This window comes from Rhinolophus ferrumequinum, chromosome 8 (genome assembly GCF_004115265.2).
Source record: "Rhinolophus ferrumequinum isolate MPI-CBG mRhiFer1 chromosome 8, mRhiFer1_v1.p, whole genome shotgun sequence".
In the NCBI taxonomy this organism is placed as follows: domain Eukaryota; kingdom Metazoa; phylum Chordata; class Mammalia; order Chiroptera; family Rhinolophidae; genus Rhinolophus; species Rhinolophus ferrumequinum.
Window position 1 is genome coordinate 50,067,038 of NC_046291.1, and position 21,444 is coordinate 50,088,481.

Sequence of the window (21,444 nt, forward strand, 5' to 3'; positions counted from 1 at the left end):
AACAAAGACTGAGATGGTACATGTATCTTTTCTGCTTGACTATTGAAACGTCATGTACATGTAATGGGAGAAAAGAACGAGAAATGTGCTTGGACTTTAAGAAATAAAGCAGGTACTAAATAATAATTTAGTTGTAATCCATGGGTCAATAATATTTGTTTTATCAACTCGACATTGTTTTCCCTTTCAAAGTAATTTATAGCAGTTAATTCTTGTTTATAGATATGTTTTCTACTCTGGTTTTTTCCCCAAAGATGACATTGAAAGGGCTGTCCCCATCTAGAAGTCACTGCTAAAGATGTAATTTGGTTTAATGATTTTGGTAAATTAAATTGTTGGCAGACCTTAGATTGGAGCTCTCTTAAAATGTAACAGAATATAGCAAATTATGAGATAAATTATTTTCCCCTTTTCTTTAAAGCAGATTCACTAGAATATTGAGTTTCATGGATAAGTCTGATTTCCAAAAGGTTCCAGAGGATTTGGCTTAACAGTTCAATGAGATAATGCAGGGCAAAGGCTTTGCATAGTGGTTAGCACGCCATAAATGATCAGACAGTAGGAGCTCTGTATAATTGGATGGATGATTCAAGAAATATTCCAGAGAAATGATAGCCTTTTGTCATCCAGGGCTCCGTCATATATGTGTTAGTGTGCTGGAGCTGCCATAACAAAATACCACACACTGGGTGGCTTAAACAACAGGCATTTAGTTTCTCACAGTTCTGAAGTCTAGAAGTCAAAAACTAATGTGTCAGCACGGTTGGTTTCTCCTGAGGCCTCTCTCCTTGTTTTGTAGACAACCGCCTTCCTGCTCTGTCCTCACATTGTCTTTCCTCTGTGGATTAGTATCCCTGGTGTGTCTTTGTGTGTCCAGATTTTCTCTTCTTGTAAGGACATCAGTCAGATTGGATTAGGACTCATCCTAAAGGCCTTGTTTGAACTTAATCACCTCTTTAAAGGCCCTATTTCCAAATTCAGTCACCTTCAGAGGCACTGGGGGTGGCGGGGTCAGGGCTTCCACATATGAATTTGGAGAGGATGTGATTCAGCCCATAGCAATATAATATAATACTAGACACCTCCCAACACTGGGGGAGAATGTTGGGATCCAAAGTGCACAGAAAGGGAGAAGTTAGGCAAGCAAGTGTAACGGGGAACGGCTGCTATGTGTGGAGTTCCAGCACCCTCTCTTGCACTTTCTTCCTCTCTCTCTGCTCCTGCTCACCCTCTTCTGCATCTGCATCTTTGCATTTTTTCTGCACCAGCATCAAAGCATCTTTGCCCTGAGTCAGGTGTTGCTTTGCTTACATTAAGACTATGTGAAAGTGAGTAAACGGCTTAGCAGTTTTAAGAGTTGCTCTGTATCCCCACAGAGGACCTGGTTATACCAAAAGATGTTCTGGTTAATTGAATGGGGGAAGGCGGAGGAGTGAATAGGGGTGGAGGGCAGTGGGGTTGGTGCTGAGGAAGTGGTGGGGGAGGGGAAGGCAGGGAATGCCCTGTAATTAAAGGGACCTAAAGAAAGTTGAAAACAAAATGTTTGTCTCCTAACAAACAAAATGTTATTTTATCCTGTTGTTTCAACCTGTGTGATAACTGCAATTTATGAAACTGTATTAATGTGCTAGTCAGGGAAGAGTCCTTAACAGGATGTTAGTGTTAAGAAAGTGATGGTATGAAATCATTTCAATAGAGTAACGTAATTAGCTACAGTAAAGTAGAAACTTTAAGGAAAGGGAGGAAGCAAACATCTCTTCCTTGTTTCCTTCTCTCCGAGTTTCAGAGAAGAGGATGTGAATCTGAGAGTGTCTGTAATTTAAGCCCTGGCTGAATGCCTATGCAGTGCTATACACTCTGTTCAATAAATAGATATTGTCAACTGACAACATCATTGTGCAGTAACATGTGTTTCATCCGCCAAGTTCACTGTATATGCATAGTTGCAGTGTTCTTTGTGGCTCTTTCCTCCTTAAAATGATGGATTGCCAAGTAATAAAAATGCTTTCACCTATATCTCCACCTATCTCACCCTCTTTAGTTCTTCTTTTATTGCCAGGCTCCATGTCAGGTGATCCATCCGCCCATCTCACATTGGCTTCCTAGTACCCAGCAGCTCAGAGCCATTCTGGTTTTAAAATGTTGGCACGTCTTTCATTATAATCATTGAGGTTGGTTGATTTGAGAAGATGTGGATTGTGTTTTAATTGGTGAGAAATAATAGCATTCTAACTAGCATGAGCCAGGAAAGTCTCTCTTGAGCAAAGGTGCCTCAGCTGGGAAAAATTAAGAAGAAAACTCAGCAATAAAATCAGGAAGCTAAGAGTGGTGGGAGCACCTAGCAGAGGAGTTATCATCTTCTTTGCCTAACCCTGAGATAAATCTCCAAAACCAGAGACCAAAGACTGTACAGGGTTATTTATTCTTTAAAAGCACCTAGAAAATTAATGGTTTTGGCAAATAACATTTTTATCAGGAAAGGAGATGAGAGGTTTCTCTTATCTCTCTGAGTACCATGTATTATTGTGGAGCTTTCTGTACCCACATTACCCTCAATCTACAAATCAGAACCTAAAATACATGCAGTACCTGGAGGAAAAGGCACTCAAAGAATAACAAGTTAGTGTTTGTCTTCTCTGCATAAATGCAAAGCAGTATGAATATTCTTCAAGATAGACCCAAAAAGGTATTATGCATAAGTTCATTGAGGAACTTTGCAACTAAGAATCAAATTTAATTGATGAGATGAAACCTGGGAAAACTCCATTTTCGAAGGGTGCCCATGAAATTTAGGACTTGTAAATTAGAAATCTGAGTTCATGATTTTGTAATTTCCCCCTGCATTTTCTAACAGTTACAATTTAGGTGTCATTTAAAGTTAATTAACACTGACTTTGTTTCTTTTAGCTTTCTGACTAAAGTAGACCTGCTATTGAGTTAGTAGCAGCCATTTTGAATAGATGATAATAACATTACCTTCACTATCCTTTTCTGAACCATAAAGATCCACTTGGACCGGCCCCCCAAAAAATTACAAGTCCCTACAAGGTGGTATAGTTAGTAGAAAGAGCCCTAGAACAGAAACTAAGAGAGAGTATGGCTGCTCTTTGAATATTGTTACCTCATTAGGGACATCCTAGATTGACTGGCAAGGCCCTTGCTGGGGACTCTGGGTCCCCTGTGAAGAAAATCATTCATAAGGAAGTATGAATTAAGTCTATTGCCTCCCCATTTTTCTCTCCTCCTTCTTCCTACAGATCTACCTCTTTAAACTTTAAATTTAATATGAACACTTTCAATTCCTCAGAACTTACAGTAATCAACTACTTTTTTTTTCATCTGTAATTCTACATTAAATGAATGAAGGATAATTTGGTTAAACCTTGATTGTCAAAGTTTTGCAGCCGATACTTGGAGAGTCATGGAACATAAAATATCCTAAAGTCAGTAAGTTATGAATATTTTGGCAGCAATAATTAGTAATACAATATGCAAATTTCTATTTCCCACACCTATAAGGATTTACAAAAAAAGCAAAGTTATACGTACTCTTATTGTAGAATAGGGTAACATGTAAATAAAACAAAATAAATAGGTCATGGAAATTTCTTTAGAAATATACCTTTTAATTTACTTTAACAAAATAAGATTTGAACTTTTCCCCTTTACACATATTTTACTAAAAACTATGAAATATAAGGCTTTTCTTTCCAACAATTTTTCTGAAGATTCCAGCATTACTTACAAAGAAAAACCACAAATATCCATTTTTGTATGGGGTGAGTTCCATCTTTAGAAACCAAGCCTGTATTTTTCAATGGAATGAAAAGCAACGATAGATCTCTTAATTTTGCAAAGCCCAAATCATTTCTTAATTTATAATAAACTAACAGAAACACATGCTTAAAGCTTTTATCCTACCCCAGAAGAAAAAGCCAAATGGCTAGCAATCCCTTGTCGTTGCAGTTTTCTCTGATGAAATGTTTAAATGAGCTAACTGCTATTAGTGTGCCATTATTCTAAAAGCTCCCATAAACATACTTTTCACCTTGAAGTGAGTTACATTTGAAAGGATGGGGGAGAGGTCCATCTGAGTAACGGCCAGGCATTTTGGAGTGGTGAAGTTTCAGAGCCGAAGGGCTGGAGAAAGTGTTTCTCCTCCCACTGGCTCCACCAATCCCACCAACACCCCGCTCACACCTCTGTCCAAGCACACAGCATGCGGAAGCCCCTCAGTCTGTATTCTACTACTAGGGGAGCGCCTTAAGGAGAGAGAGGTCTTACTTCTTTTGTTATCCCGGTGCCTAACCTGTCTTTTCAAACATGTTCAGTACATTTAGGTGAATAAGTAACTCATGGCCAAATCCTCCTTTGTGATAGACCATAAAAAGGAAACCAATAGAAAGACAATGATTTTTGTTGGATTTTTTTAATACAGTTGGTTAAAATCAGGACAGGATAAAAAACCCAGATCTTTTGATTTTCGTGCTGTGAAAGTCTCAGCAAGTCGAATGCAGATACCAAAGTATAGAAAATGGGTTGACTATAGTTTGTGGCTCACAATGACTGATTTATATACCTTTTTATGATGATGTTGCATTAATAAAAGTAATGAATTATTATCCTAGTCCATGGAAATATCTAGCATGAAAGTCAAGTGATTCAGAGCACATTGGATTCGAATTGCAGGTTACATACAAGCTGTGTCGCCTTGCTCACTTCCTTAGGTTTCTAGTCCTTGAAACCTATTCTGTAATGTAGATGGAATAGTAGCTCCCTCTTAGGTGTTATAAGTACCAAAAGCAAAATAACACATATGGAGCACAGAGCTCAGGGCCTGGTTATCAACACAGCAAAAATTTAAACTGATTTGTAGGGATTTGTTAAGCCTCGAATAAATGAGAAAAATAGATCCCACTACAAAATTATATCTAAAATATATATACATATGAATGTATATCTTTAAATATATAATTTAATATTCATATATGTTTATATTTTTAAATACTTATATATGTATTTATATATGTATAGTACATAAGCACTGAGGAAAAAAATTCTGGAAAAGTACAAAATATTAAGATGATTGTCTTAGGATAGTGAATTTTTTAATCTATATTTGTATATATTTTCTACAATGAGCATAAACAATTTGTGTTAAGTAAATTTAATGTATTTTAAGCACAAATATTGACTTTTATTAATCTGGTTTAAAAACTCATTTATTTGGGATAAATCCTAAAATCTCTTTTACATGTGAGCTACTGATAATGCCAAAGTTATTGGAATTTTTCCCCAAAATGTTGCTGGGGTTTTAATTTTTAACTAGTTTTTCAGTTATGTATTTATTCTGTTTACCACTTACCATGTGCCAGGTTGTGTTCCAAGTGCTTTATAAATATCAATTCAATTAAGAAAGAACAATAATATCCCATTTGGGGAGAAAAATAGCTAAGTGGAGGGGTAAGACATATCTAGAATAAAAACTTTTTAAAAGATAGTCTAACTTCTGTCTTTTAAGTCCGGACTAGTGAATGAAAAATACAGGGCAAATATAAAATTCCTACAATTTGTTTCATTCATACCAGGGATGCCAAAAATATGTATACAAGTGGGCACTTTGGTCAACGTTGCTCAGGCAGTAGTTTGCTGTAATCAGAAGTGTCTGGACGCTGATGGTAACCACTTTGAGCACCTCTTGTCATCGCAGAATCAAACGTGACTTGTATTCATCTTTTGTTATCGATATATACTGTGCATTACAATTTTAATACAGTTTTCCTTTCTTAAAATGTGTATTTTTTGGCACCTTCTGTATATACATAATAGCCACCAAAACAAGGTCATTATAGCTTAAGTATATTCTGCTAAGAAATTGATAATTATTTTCTGAATAATTTAGACATGATTTTATAAGGCATAATTTTACAAGGAAATCATCAAAAACTATATAAACTACATAACAGTTACCTAACATATATTACTTTCTTTCTAACCAAAACTACCAATTACTGTTCTCTAAGTGAAATGCAAGTACATAATGACAAATGTAATAGTACGATTGAGAACTCGTTCTCATTATCGCCTCATCATACTTTTCTCTGCACGCATAAGGTCCCCATAAAGCCGGCAGGCAGGCTGTGGAGGTCACAGAGGGGGCACAGCCATGGGTAAGACTCGGGCTGGTAGTCAATATGATATACCTCTAGAATCAGTATAATCACCCTGAATAACACGGGAACATCATGGTAATATATGATGGGCCATCATTTTTCCTTGCTGTTCCTTATGTAGCTGTGATGACCATAACTCAACAACAAATTTGTCATAGAACCTTCAAAGAAGGGGGGGAATCATTGGGCTTTCATACGTCTGTTCTGGGAACATATGATTTTTTTCCTAATATAAATCCAAATATGTTCACAACCGTATTTGCTTCATGTGTAGAAATAGCTACTCTTAAATATTAGTGCTCCAAAAGGCACCAAATTTGCTTCTCTCACCTGAATGTTGAGTGATAGAAAAGAGGCCTTGGCATATTAAGACTAAAATCTCTTAGAAACAAGAAGAATCATTATTAGTTTTCCTAAGCTGGGTACTACAGAAAAGCCACTGTGAAAGTCAGTGGCCAGAACGTAACCTGGGAGAGAGTAATTGTTTTTCAACCTGCCCTAATGTTCATTTAGCATCAGAAGATGTGTTCATGTTCAAAGTTGTAAACTATAAGCATTTTGATTAATGAAACAACAGAGCCAGTCTTAGTTTTCCTAATTCTCCCTTTCTGACATACCTGGGCTGATTTTGGGAAGAACCGTGTGTGTGCAGCTGCACATGATGGCCTGGTAGTTACTTTCACATTGAGACAGCAGAGAGCAGAGAATTATGAAACTATCTCTTTCTGGGGGTAAAACAAAGGGAGCTTTTCCAAGTCTATAGAAAAAAGTAGCAATCCTTAGAAAAATTTTTTTTAATTTCTTTAGAAATCTCATGTACACATGCTAGAAGATATACCAAAGTTCATATCTTTGCAGAGGGGTAGGTCTCTGACAATAGAATAGTAATGATAAATAGAAAAGAAGAGCTGAAAGGGTGTTCAGAATTCACTACACTCAACCATCCCACCCTCCACCCCATTACTGATAAGGAAACAAAGATCCAGAAAAGGTCTCCAAGTCAGACAGAGAGTTTTAGGCAGAGCCAGGATTAGAAATCAGTTTGGATTTTCAGGACCCAGCCAGTGTTTCTTCTACTACAATGGGCTGTGTCACAGTAGGGAATAGGGAGCCATTGAAGGTTTTTGAGCAAAGAAATGACATGATTATCTCTGTGTTTTAGGCGGTTTGATCTGGTATTGCTATCTGTAAACTGGATTAACAGATCAGGATTCACACTCTTGGTGCTATTAGCATTCATTAATCCAGGGCCATAGGAGCAGGAACTAGGGGAATAGAATGGAAGGGGCAGATGTGAGAGATGTTTCAAACCTGCTTGTCTGCATCAAAGCAGAGCCAGTTGTGTCTGCAGCTCCTAATACAGTGCCTCGCGCATGGAAAGGACACACCGTGTTTCCCCGAAAGTAAGACCGGGTCTTATATTAGTTTTTGCTCCATTAGGGCTTATTTTCAGGGGATGTCTTATTTTTTCATGTACAACAATCTACATTTATGCAAATACAGTCGTGTCATCTTCTTCTGGAACATCGTCATAACGTACTAAATGCATCCGTCAGGCTGACGATCTTAACTGGGGCTTATTTTCGGGATAGGTCTTATTTTCGGGGTAGGTCTGATTTTTCAGGGAAACGCGATAGTAACTGCTGATGAGATGAATAAAAGAAGTAGAAAAGACAGGAATCGGTGACTGGATAAAAAGAAGGGAAGGTGTCAAAATTTACCTCTAAGTGTATGGATTGCATGGCTGAGAGAATATAGTCGAAATTGGAAGAGAAATTGGTAGTTTGAAGAGCAGGGAGAAAATGGAGTATTGGAGGTCATCCAGGGCAGACATGGAGAAGAGGGCCTTCCTGAATCACTGAGGTAGAAGTGACCACTGAAGCCCTCAAATGGATGAGAATGCCGTCAAATTACAGAAATGGCAAAAGGGCTAGAGACATTGGGGAGGTTAATCTGTGCACCTGTAGTGTGCACCTGGGTATGGTTTTTTGACATTCATAATTCTGTACACATAGCTACCTGACAGAATCATGACGTTCACATTTGGCAAAAACACAAGACACATTTTCAGACCTAAACTCAACATCAGTGTGAAACTTTCAAACAGGAAGACCCACATGTATGCTTACAGTAGCAGTGAGAAAATTTCATCTTGAACTTTGAACTTGTTCACAATTTTACAATCAAGAAACCTTAAAAGTAAAAGAAAAAGAAGGGGGGGAAAAAAGAACACGGTTTTTATTTTAATATCTGTATAAATTTTGAGTCTCCTGGTAAAGAAATATTTTAATTTTGAAATATATATCAGGTTATAGGTCAGGGGCATCATAATGTTTTCAGTGATTGGGCCGGGGGTGGGGGGACAAGCTCTGACCCTCCCCACCCTCCCACACGCCTGCAGCAGTGGCAGCACCTGAAGACATCCTTTCTGCAGGAACCCTGGGCAGCAGTCACCTACACATGTGTGCACTTGGCCACAGCAACCTCCTCAGATGTACCCTACAGCTTTTCTGCTCCTTCCATCCTCCTGATCAAATAGAGGCCAGACCTGGGAAATGGGCATTTTATATTCTGTGGTTACTACTTCTTAGGGTAGTAGAATCGCAGAATCATAAAGATCAAAATTCATAGTCTGTTATATCTAAACATTACCTTAGAGATGAGCTAGTTAAATCCCCTTGAGGGAACCAGGACCCATGTCTGACCTTCCCTCCAAGGACAGAAGGGCTAGGTTTTTGGTCAAGGTTGGCATTCGAGGACCTGAGGCTGAAAGTAAGGCTGAGCTCGCCTGCAGCAGAACATGCCGTCAGGAGGACAGCATGGGGCAAATAGGCTTGAGAAGCACATTCTCACAGCTGTCAGACACAAGAACAAACAGGTTCCAGACAGGAGATGGGATCTGGAGAAGTGACAGAAGGTGACTGTACAATCTAGAAGGTTGGGGAGAGGTGAGGATGTGCTTACAGACTCTAGTGTGTGGGGACTTCTCCCCGCAGTAACCTGATTCTCTGATGAGTCATGGCTTCCCCCCCCCCCCCCAAAGAGAGAGATCCCACCAACACTCTGTGGTACTAGAGTTAACTCCTATTGCTGGTGGAAATAAGAGTTTGGGAATAAAGGGGGAAAATACAATAAGATCACAAATATCAGCTAAGCATGGTAGAGCTATGTGTTTATAATAAAAAAGAATAATATTAATTTACCAAAAAGAAAATTGAATCTGTCACCTTATGTTGGATATGTATAAAGGTATCTAGCTATCTTTCAGCTCTTGTTTCTATTTGCTCACTGACCTCTATTCTCCTACATAAAAAAAAAAAAAGTTATTTATGTATTCATCTGTTCACTATTTACTCATCAACTATGTATTGTTTGCCTAATATGTATGGGACCCTGGATATACAATAGTTCACAAAATTGCATGGAGCTTTCAAAGAATAATTTTAAACTACTACTAACATGAATTCAGCTCATTTCAGCAGTTATTCTTCCTTTTCCTAAAAACAATTCTACTTTCATAGAAGAAGAATCATTTCCCTTGAGCTGAGAGTATCTCTCTATCTCTTTTTTGGGAAAAGAAGAGAAAATAAAAACCTTCCCTGTCACTGTGTCACTAGCATTCCATGTACATTCACCTCGAAGTAAGCAGGAATTTATAATCTGTTCCTTAGGAATATTCAAAACTAATTTGAAAATCATCGTAGCTTATCTTTGTTTCTGACAGGAGTTTGTACTGTCTTTATTTTCTCTGTTTAGTTTACCTTGGATTTCAACATTAGTCCGTGCTGATACTCCAGTTAAGTCTTCCCCGCCTCTGTTGATACCAACTTCTTTCAACACTTAACTAACCTGTGGATGGTGATGTTACATTAACTTATTCTCTGTATGATCTTCAATATGGTCAGCAGGCAGTATTTTCTGCAAAAGGCATTTTCTCCTAATGGAAAGGAGAAGAGAGCTAACTCTAGCTTCCTGTGGGCCCAGCCCCATTGTGAATTCTGAGAGGGAGAGAAGGGTTAATTGTTAACAGGCCCATGCATGTGTCACTTACAACTCACCACTGGATCCCTTCAGTCTCACACCCTTTCAGCAGTAGCATTTAACACACTGAGACCAGAAGGAGATTTTTATTGCTTTCTTCAATAAGATACAGGGTGAGTTTAAAGAAGGCACTCTTTAAAATTTATCTCTGTGTTCTGGAATAAGGGTTCAATAATTCATTTGATCCATATTGTCATCTCTTTGGCTTTTTACTTTACTTCAGTCTTTTGACATCTCATCTTATATTAACAGCAATTATAGGAATCCATATACTAATTGAATCTAACAAGAACTCCAGTATGAGCCTAGTGTGAGCAAGGCACGGAACCAGGCCCTCATATTATACTTCATAATGATACCGTATTCCACAGGCAATTGAACTGTTTTTAATAACTATAATTTATCTGCAACTTATCTGTAAAAGATCTCTGACATTAAATAAAAGGGTCAATTGGATACATTTTCCTCAGGAGAAAATTAGAATGTTATAACATCCCTAAATACTAGTTGAAGTAATGGGCATGAACTTGCAAAGTACCATAGAAATAATTTAAATTTAGTGAACAGAATCAGTAGAAGTACAAACCAGACTTTTTTTCTATTGCAATTTATTTATTTTTTAATAAATTTAACATGTTACATTTTGTAAATTTCAGATATACAGTGTATTATTTTGAAACATATATTGTATCATGATTGCCAGTGACGACATATTTATCACATTACAACATTATTGTTGTCCATATTGTACAATATTGTTGTCCATATTTATTATACTGTGCATTAGATCTCTCTGACTTATTTACTATTTGTTGCAGGTTTGTGCCCTTGAATGCCATCCGTCTTATCCTTCCCATTCCCTGGTAACCACCATTTTACTCTGTATTTTTACAGGTTTGACTTTTTTAGATTCCACACATAAGTGATATCATATAGTACTTGTCTTTCTCTGTCTGACTTATCTCACTTAGAATAATATATTCAAGGTCCATCTATGCTGTTGCAAATGTCAAGACAGCCTCCTTTCTTGTGGCTAAATAATACTCCATTGTATTTATATACCACATTTATCTTTATCCATTCATCCACTAATGGGCATTTGGAAAAGCCAGACTTTAAATAAAATTCATGGATCCCATAAAATTCTAGAATCTTTACAAGTATATCTATATCTATGTCTATCGCCTATTTATCCATCTGTCTATCTCTGTATTTATCTGCATATATCTGTAGATATATTCTTTAAAACACTTAGTTCTTAGTAAGAATTGTCATTGATTTTCTACTTCAGTAGGCACTATACACAGGCTCCATTTCTAGGATGTTTTGGATTAAAGCAACAGCAAAACATTTATTGAAATTTCACAAAATCTTCTATATCTATCATATCTCTAGGTAAACATCAAAAGAGACTTGAACATTTCAATACTTGAAAACAATATGACTCTTTACCATCCTGGAAGTAAATCAACAGAATCATTTTTCTTTATTTCACAAACTTATCCAAAAACTAGAACCTTTATGCATCATAGGGTTCACCCTCCATCTGAAATAATAGCCATCTTTAGAATTATATGCTTATATAATTTTGCAACTCAAAAGCTTCTTAGAGATCCATTAGTCCATTATTTCTGAAACTTCCTTCCAAAGAATATTCATGTACTTCAACATGTTAATAGGTGTTTGGGGGAACAGTTTCTGTGTTCAAATAAAGTTTCAAATGTCCCTTCTGGAGGCTCACAGTACACGTACTGAAGGAGAGGGTCTTTTATAGCTTATTCTCTAAATATAGTTGTACTTTTTATTGTTTATACAAAAAATATATGGTGTACTACCTGTATAAGAAATGAAGAAATAGATCTCAGAGAAAGTGGAGAAAGAAAAAAGAGATAGGGAAAGATTTGATCAGTCCCAGTGAGAAATGGAACTTTAAGGATTAAGAGAAATGTCTGAAGAGCAGTTTCATAAAATTTTGTACTATGAGGTGGTGCGTTATATCTCTTCCTTGTTGTGCTTAAGACTTACATTAGTAGTCAGGGCAAGAGAAGGAAGAAAGGAGTCAAGGAAGAAAAGAGGGAGGAAGAGAAGGAGGAAGGGAGAGAAGAATGGAGAAAGTAAGAAAGGAACTGTTTTACTTCATAAAACTTGTGTTTCCAAAGCTTATTTGACTGGAGAACTCTTTATTCAGAGAGTATCTATGGACATTAGTGGTGTGCTGGTGAATATTTAACAAGCCCTTGGGAAAGGGAGGGGCCCTGATTTTTGGCATTTACCTGTTTTACTTCTGTGGTATAAATACTCCCACCATGGCCAATTTTAAATTGCCAGCATGACATTCACTGGCTCACAAGTTCTGGCTTCAGCGCACCACTGCTAGTGTTTCTTTAGGAAACAGAGTTTGTTGAGCTGGTCTATTTTCCCCTCTCTCCTGTAAATCCTCTCTCCTGTAAATACACATTTTAAAGATAAGCAAATTAAGGCTGAGAGAGGTTATGTGACTGTTAAAATTACATAGCTAATCATCTTTACTGGTATCTAAACTCTAATTTCTAAAGTAAATAATGATTCCATACTATCTAGCATAGAATTTTAACTATGTACGTGAAAAGGAAGTATAGGGCTATAGAGCCCACTGACAAGGAAAGCCTTTACCTCAGAAATATGAATTGATATCTTTTAGCTGCTTAGCTCCTCTGCCTGTAGATGGCATAATTTGGATAATATGGTGTATTACCAATATCTCTTAAGAGTAAGAAAATATGCAGGTTCATTTATTCATAAATACTTTGAAATCCTTAGTCAAAAGAAGCATATAACAATTTAAAATGCTGTTCTGGTCTCTCATGGCACATTGAAGTCTTAAAATTTCTCAGATCTTGTTCTTGATCTAGAGGTTACTCTCTAGAAATACCTTACTTAGAAACACAGGGAGTTAACTCCCATTTATTTTAATATTTTTATTATTCAAACTTTTCATCTCAAACCAAAATGCACCTTGTATTTCTTACTTGCCTCCTCATATTTTTAAAAGATAAGGATTTCTTGAAATACATGCTTTTAAAACATACAATTTTTCTTATGTATATTTACACAGACATGTATACGTAAATAAATTTGCTTTGGTTTGTGGAAGGTGATGCTAATTCCTTGGGTTCAAAGATGAGAATATAAATTTGCTTGTATTGAGACTCATTATCCTTTATGGTAGAGGTGTCCCTGAGAGGCCTTGTATCAGAGGATTTGTTACATAAACCCCAGGTTCTCTGACTGGCTTCCACTGATCTTAGGCAAGTCCCTTAATCTGTTATTACCTTGCTTTCCTTATTCACACACACACACACACACACACACACACACAGACACACACACACACAACAGGATAATAGTGATCTATGCTTTATGGGATAGTTGGTTTCAACTACAGAGATTTTTGAAAACTGACCATGATTAAGTTTATGAATTTCACTCTAACTTTTAGCCATTTTACAATATTTTGACTCGTTCACCAAAAGCTTGGTGAGAAAAAGAACTAGAGTCAAAATTTGTTCTAAATTGTTTAAATTTGTTAAATTATCTGTAGATTGAAATCATTCAGATTCTCCTGGTGTCGCGTCATGGATGGATACCAAGAGTTGACGACAGTGGACAGTTGATATCCTGTAAATATAATAATGGATTTGTGTTACACTATATTTACTTAATGAGTGAGCAGCATCAACAAAACAACAATTTTAAGAAACAAAGGCCTTATATAATTCAATAAACCACAGATTCAAAATAAAAAGAAAAAAAGGAGCTTAATGAAAAGAGGAACGAACTAGAGGGTAAATGATTGGGACACTTCCCTGAGTGCCTCTGGCCGAACCACTTTTTACACTTCAATGAGTGAAATAACTAACATTCTTCTATGGTTCCTTCCCTATAATGATGCATTTCTGATTTTTCAGAGATTCTAATAAAATTCTATAAACTTTCAAAGTTTTTTAACTTGAAATTTTCTCCTCTCTCAAGTTTCTCTGTGGCTGCAAAGTGATTGGTTCCTTTGACGATGCATGCAGGAAGACAATACCTGATAGTTACCTAAGCTCTGCTGGAAAATTCGGAATAAAACAGTGACTGCAGGTGCAAATGCATCCCCTAGGATTGGTATTCTGTGGTATGCATTCATTGTTTCACCCAAGTGTGCTCACGTGAGTTTGTCAAGGAACTTTTGAGTGCAACTTTTTTCTCAGAGAGATTTGATGAAATCCTGAAAATGATGTTATATGAAGAAGAAAAATTGAAATTAATATTTAAATAGGATTTTACTGTTTATGCAGTATTTTTCCCTATGTTGTCTCATTTAATCCTCACAATGACCCCAATAAGTGTGGGGGTGTATTAGCCCCATTTTATGGATAAAGAAGTTGAAGTTTCAAGAAGCTGCCTTATCTAGGTCAATGGAAGCCTAGCAGAGAAGTGTGGGACTCAAACTCCAAATTCTGTGAGCCTTTCACTATACCATAGTAACTCTTAGAAATGAACTTGACTTTTGCCCTTACTATTCAACTAATTACTGATGTTAGCCAGTCCCCCAATCCTGGGGAACCAGCGAAGGTCAAGGTAATATGTTATCTCTGTATATATGCAATAGAGCTTTGACATAAAAATCCAGCAGTAATGAGGCCATATTGCAGGGAGTGCTTTCTCTGTAACTGGATAGTACAAGATGCAAATCCTGATTGCAATGCTTACTTGACCAAGTTACCTAACATCTTAGAATCTCAGTTTCCTCATCTGTACAATGGGGATGATAGTAGAATTTATCTTATAGCCTTGTTTTGAGGATTAAAAGGGGTTAAATATGAAAAGCACTAGCACATAGTAAGCACTCAATAAACATTAGCTTTAAAAAAGTATCTCCATTTTTTTAGCTATCTCAGTTTTTTGTTGTTGTTGTTAATCTTTTAACCTAGTCTAAAATTAAATTTTCTGTATTCAACTCAAGGCACACATAGAATGTTCACATAAGGCCCATCCCTTGGGGCTTAACTGTTCACTCCTGTCTGCAGAAATCTAAAGGCCACCCCAGGCCACCAGCTTAATTATATCCAGGATGCTCACCAGAGGTGAAAAGCCTCCTAGAACAGTTTTTCAATCATCATCTCTCCAACTGAGTTGGACTAGTGACACTAAACCCAGCAATTAAAAGCCTCGAGTTTAGAAATACATTCCGTTTCCCAAGTCCCCAAATGGCAAAGGTTAAGTGAATTATGTGGAGATAATTCGCTAAGGTCCCAAGGGAGGATCCTGCTAAATTCAGATTGCGGGCTATTTCTGTCTTACTTTTCCCTTCCCCACTGATATGCTTCTTGCTGTGGTGCTGCCAATGTAAATATCAGGAAAATAAGAAAAGTTACAGATGGGAAAAATAAAAACTCTTCAATATGTTTGCAAAGGGGAAGCCATGTGATTTGCACATTTAGTGTTTCTGTAACACTGAAGGCTTTTTCCTCTAGCTAGTTTCAGGAATAATCGTGAGTAAATTTACACTCACCTCATACTAAAAATATTTGAGCTCTTTACTGTGTTGCTTTGCTACTTAAATTGTAGGGCGTCCCCGGGCATCTTACTGTGTGAGACCATAATGGGACCCACAACTCTCCTCCAGGCTGAATTAGAACCACCCATTACACCTCGAGTTGTGTGGTAACACCTCCACAGTGTTTCCAATTAACTTTGTAAGTTTTTAATCAGTGACAAATGCATCTTTGTAAATTCAATTTACCTTTTATTGCAGCGCTATAAACCGTCTTGCAGCATTCCGGTACTTTGTGAACCTTGTACTTGCTACTGACATAAGACAGCTGTTGGACCTACAACAAAGGCTAAGCTTTATGAGTTACCTGAATTAGGATGTAGGTGAAGTAATTAAACCCCAAAGAGAAAGAGGGGGAAAACAGATAGCCCTCCACGATCCACAAGCACCACTACCGAGGCAGGCACTCCTGAAGCAACTCTGAAGCTCAAACATGCAAGATTAAAACCCTAGCAACTCCCTTCCTTTACTGTGAGTTTAAACTCATATTATGCTGAAAGAGGTAGATAAGTGAAAAGGTCAAGCACATTTTATTAATAAATCCATACTACTATTTGTTTTTCTTTTTAATCAGATTCAAATGCATCCTGTTAAAGAGCCAAGGGTGATTAGATCATAAATCTGAATGACCTTGAAGATGATGAAGGAAATGCTTCTCTGTAAAGCGATCATCATGCTGCCAGTTTCATCATTTACACATTTTTGCAGGTGCAAGGAAAATGTTTAATTTCAAATCACTTTCAAGAATCACTCAGAATAAAATATTACTTTATAAGATCTCCAGATAATAAAGTAAATGAGCTAATTGCACTGCATGAAAATGTGTATTTTTTGTTTGTATCTTTGCCTGTAAAATAAGAAAATGGCAAAAAATTAGGGAAAGGATTAGTGTGTTTGACCTCAACTATACATACTATCGGATTCTAGTTTAGGTTTTCTTTTGTTTGAATATTACTAATGACATTAGTAATATTCATTCCCCCTTCTGCAAATTATTAACTAATTGTAAGTAATATGGACATGAGACGTATCTTTTGTTACATGTTTAATCAAATGTCTGCATTTTTATAAAGGCAGCAAGTTTATGGATGATATTTGTCGTTTTTTTCTTAAATAATGAATAATTCTTTTGTCTTAGTTTTAGATTTATCACTCAACCATGAGACATTTGACATTCAAGATATAGATCTGTTACTTGTTATTATCACATTGAAAATACTGTAAGTGTAATTTGTCAGGAGTTTTTAGACCCTGGCTTTATTCTAATTCATTAGTTCATTTATTTATTAATAAAGTGCCTAGGATAAATAATGACTAAAGATGTGGCCCCTCTCCTGAAGATCAAGGATTACAAATGCAAGAAAATTTTCAGAACTACATAAATTTGTGTTGTTTACTTTAGATGGTTATTTAGACTTTATATGTCTTTAAAATCAGCCATATATAAAATGTTTTATTGAATCTGTACATTATTACCATTTCTAAACCATAGGCTTGGCTTTCTTTGACCTTTGCTGAAGGACGTACACTTTAAATACTGTTTTGATTCTTCTGTATGTATCAAAGATGTTTTTGATAGCTTATGAATTCTTTATAACACATTTGCAAACTAGTCAAAATACAGCTTTGATTTCATTACCCTATTTTTCTCCATTCTTTATTACATGTATTAAAGAAATAAGAAAATGCTTGGCAGGTTACTATATAGCTGTTTTAGAATGTAGGCATTAGACCTGAAAAGCACCCTTTTAAATTGCTATAAACTGATCATTAGTTTCTCACCATTTCTTCTTGGTGCTCAGAAAAATATGGCCCAATGTAGGAGACGAGATTTAGCAGACAGGATTGAGTTTATGATCTTCACCCCATCAGAGAAGCATTCCAGTGACAGTCCTGTGACTGACGCGGAGAACAGAAGGACTCAGTGCCCTGGCACAGCAGTCATTAGGGAAGGAAGACTTCCAGGTGTTATAATACTGTGCCCTCCTCATCCTCAGTTCTTGCCCTAACCTTAACAAAACCAACCCAGGAACCTTCCCGAAGGGGTGGAGAGAGAGGTGGCCTCCCAGATCTCAGGATATCATGGTCATTTTCCAAGATGTCCTCGGACACCCTAATGTGACCCCAGAATATGCCTTAAAGATAGGGCAAATCAGTGGGTAGAATCAAAAGTGTTGGAGAAGAGCCCTAGAGTAGTGATTAAGCTGTAAAGAGCTGCTGCTTATTGAGAGCTAGAAGTATGCAGGCATGAAGTTTATCACGACCACCGCACATGGTGGATGAGAAAACAGAGGCTCGGGGATTTGCCTGAGGCTAACAACACATTGGAGCTGGAATTCATACCCAAGTTGGCTATGAATTCCATATCTGTAAGCCCACGTTCTTAATCACTTACAGAACCACCATTAGATTCCAGAATGTCACACTATCTCTGAAACCGAAATCCTTATTCTTCATAATAAAATTTAAAATCTATGATATATCTCTTGAGTAACAAAATTTATATCCCAGAAAACTATCTTTACATTGGAATTTAAGATCCCCACTAAAATAACAGTCTGCCCTATTTTATTGCAAAATATATCAATGTTTTAGAAAAGCAGATTAATTTCCTCCCCACTGGATAGTTTCCATGTAAACCATCTTACAGCCAAAGCCACTTTGCCATAATTTATGCCTAGACTTTTTTAATAAAAAGTTTCTAATAATATCTTTTGCATAAGAAAGATTTTATAGTATTGATGCGATATGCAAATTGTTTCCTTTGAAACAAATCTAAAAGAAGGTTTGTATACATTCTGTATTATTCAGTGATGTAAAACTCTAGCTCTTGAAGTAATTAATTAGGGATCATTGGGAATTAGCATTTCGGATCCTGGTCAGGGAACATTTTAAAAATCAATGAACATTGGAGGCTTCACTCTCTCCACATTCACAAGAAAGAAAAAAAATTAAAAACAAATTCCTCGGGCATCGTCAGGCATTCTCAGCACACACATCTGGTATCGTCTGCAACAGCTCAATCAATAGGGAAGAGTAATGTAATAATTGCTGCAACATTTTCTGTAATTCCTCATTGTGGTAGAAACAGCATTTCAATAATATTCAGAGAGACTATTTATGGCGCTTAAGGTAAGAGGTTTCTGCCATGTGCAGAATAACAAAAAATTCAGTGCTGATAATTAACCCTAAACGTGAAAAATTCTTAGTGAAAGTAAAGCAGTGAAGCACATATCTCAAACTTAAGTTATCAAATACTCTATGCCAGATGATCGTCACAGGACTTTGAGCCACAGAGCATTTGAATAGGCAAAATAGTACTTGATGACCATTAATGAAGCATCAGTCGAATTAAGGGTGGGATAGCCACACAATGGATGATTATACAATTGTTAAACATAGGAAGCTTGTGATATACTCATAGGAAATATTCTCCAAGATATTTTGTTGAGTAGCCAAAGCAAAATACAGAATAGCATATATAGTAGTAGGCTATCTTTTGCATATAATAAAAGAAAAATTAAGAATATACATGTGTATTTTTCTATATGCATAAGAAAACTCTGGAAGCTGTATCTAAAAATAAAACATTTTTACCTGGGTGTCTCTATGGGAGGTGGGGATATACTGGAGTGGATGCAAGACATGAATGAGTGCAAGATGTTTATAGATGTTTATATACACATATATGTCATTTTTGAACATGTGAATGTAGTACTTATTCAATAAATTAAGTTAAAAGTTGTTTAAGTATGTACTACTAACAACAGAGAACAAGTTAAATACGGTATATTCACAGAGTGGAATACTCTGTGCCCATAAAACAGAATAAGTAAGCTTTTATATACTGATATCAAAAGATATCTCAGATGTATTATTGTGTTGAAAAGAAAATCTGCATGCAGAATAACATCCTTAATATGTTACCATTTTTATGGAAGGAAGAGGAATAAATATTTGCTTGCATATAATTGAGCTCTGAAAATAGGTATAGGAAATGAGTAAAGGTGGTTGGTTGTGTTGAGAGAAACAACTGTGCGGTGTGGCCTGAGGGTGGAAGGGACACTTGTCACTGAATAGCCTTTCGTGCTTTTTTCTTAACCACCTGAATGTATTATCTTTTTGTAAAAGTGAAATTAAAACATTTTTTTTAAAAAAAACAGTATTCAACTATAATTACTGCTTTTTTCCTAAAGAAAGAAAAAATTGAATCAATAAATTGATCTTGGAATTAGAAAATAAAAGAAAACCAAGTTCTTATTTATCAAATTAATTTATGAAACTACTAATTCAAATACTATCAAACTACTAATATTTCTCCTTACTTTTTTCTAACTAGTTTGACTGTGGTATACTATCTTTGATACAAACTTAGTTTAATAAAATTAACTGGATTCATTTATTACAGACGTATAAATAAACGTCATGTTTGTCTCTCGTTTGCCCCACCTCCCACTCCAGGAAGGAAAGACTAAGTGGATTGAGACTGCGAAATTTAAATTTTACCTGGTTCATTATCACTGTTAAGTAATTTATGCATCATAAGCAGCTGCTTTCTTCTCCTTATGTGTCAATCATGCAAATTAGCAAGACCTCAAAGAAACTAGCCTATAATAAATCAAGTTTTAAACTAAGAATTTCGCAGGGTTATCTTTCCCTGTATAGATTTTAACAGCTAGCTGTAAAGCACTCCCACTTCCACATTGGAAAATAGTGGAATGATCATGAGCTTACAGTTAAACACATCCGAGGTTTAATCTTGCCCTGCCAGTTACAAGGTACAAGTCCTTGGACAAATCATTTAACCCTTTGAGCCTCAGGTGTCCTTACCTGTAAAACAGGAATGAGAATGCCTGTTCACAGGGCTGCCATTTAAATAAGGAGTATTAGAGTGTTTAGCAGAATACCTGACTAGGGTGAGCAATAGTCTTGGTTTGCCTGCGACGCTCTCCTTTAGCAGTGCAAGTCCTATGTCCTGGGAAAACCCTCAGTCCTGGGCAGATCAGGTCAGCTAGTCACCTATTTGATACAAAAGAAACATTAAATGTGAATTAAAATCTTGAGTGCACAGATTATGGGGGCCAGTAATGTCCATAGTAGATGGTTTTTATGTTTTTTGAGGGACTTCAGTGAGAAGGATTCAAAAAAGTCAGTTCTAAAACTTTTAGGCAATGGAAACACAAGAGGCCAGGAAAGGTGAGGAGTGACTTGTCTCAGGAGCCGGATGGCCTGTGTTTTAGTTCTGGTTCTGCTGAAGACCAGCTGTGTGGCTGGCTTCAATGCCACTGGGCCGTGGGTTCACCATCTATCACTGAGAAATTTAGACCAGGCCTTTCTTAGTTCTAAAATTCTACGAGTATAGGAAAGACGTTAAGAGAGTAGATCCTAAGAGTTCTCATTACAGGGGGAAAAAACGTTTTTTTTCTTTTTCTTTTTTTTGTATCTATATGAGATGATGGACATTAACTAAACATATTGTTGTTAACAATTTCACTATATATGTAAGTCATATCATTATGCTGTACACCTTAAACGTATACAGTGTTGTAAAACTTGGTAAAACTGGGAAAAAAGTCCTATATTATAATACTACCAAAAAAAACGAAAATAGTTGGTGGAATTTGGGTTCGATGGTCTCAAACAACAGAGTAA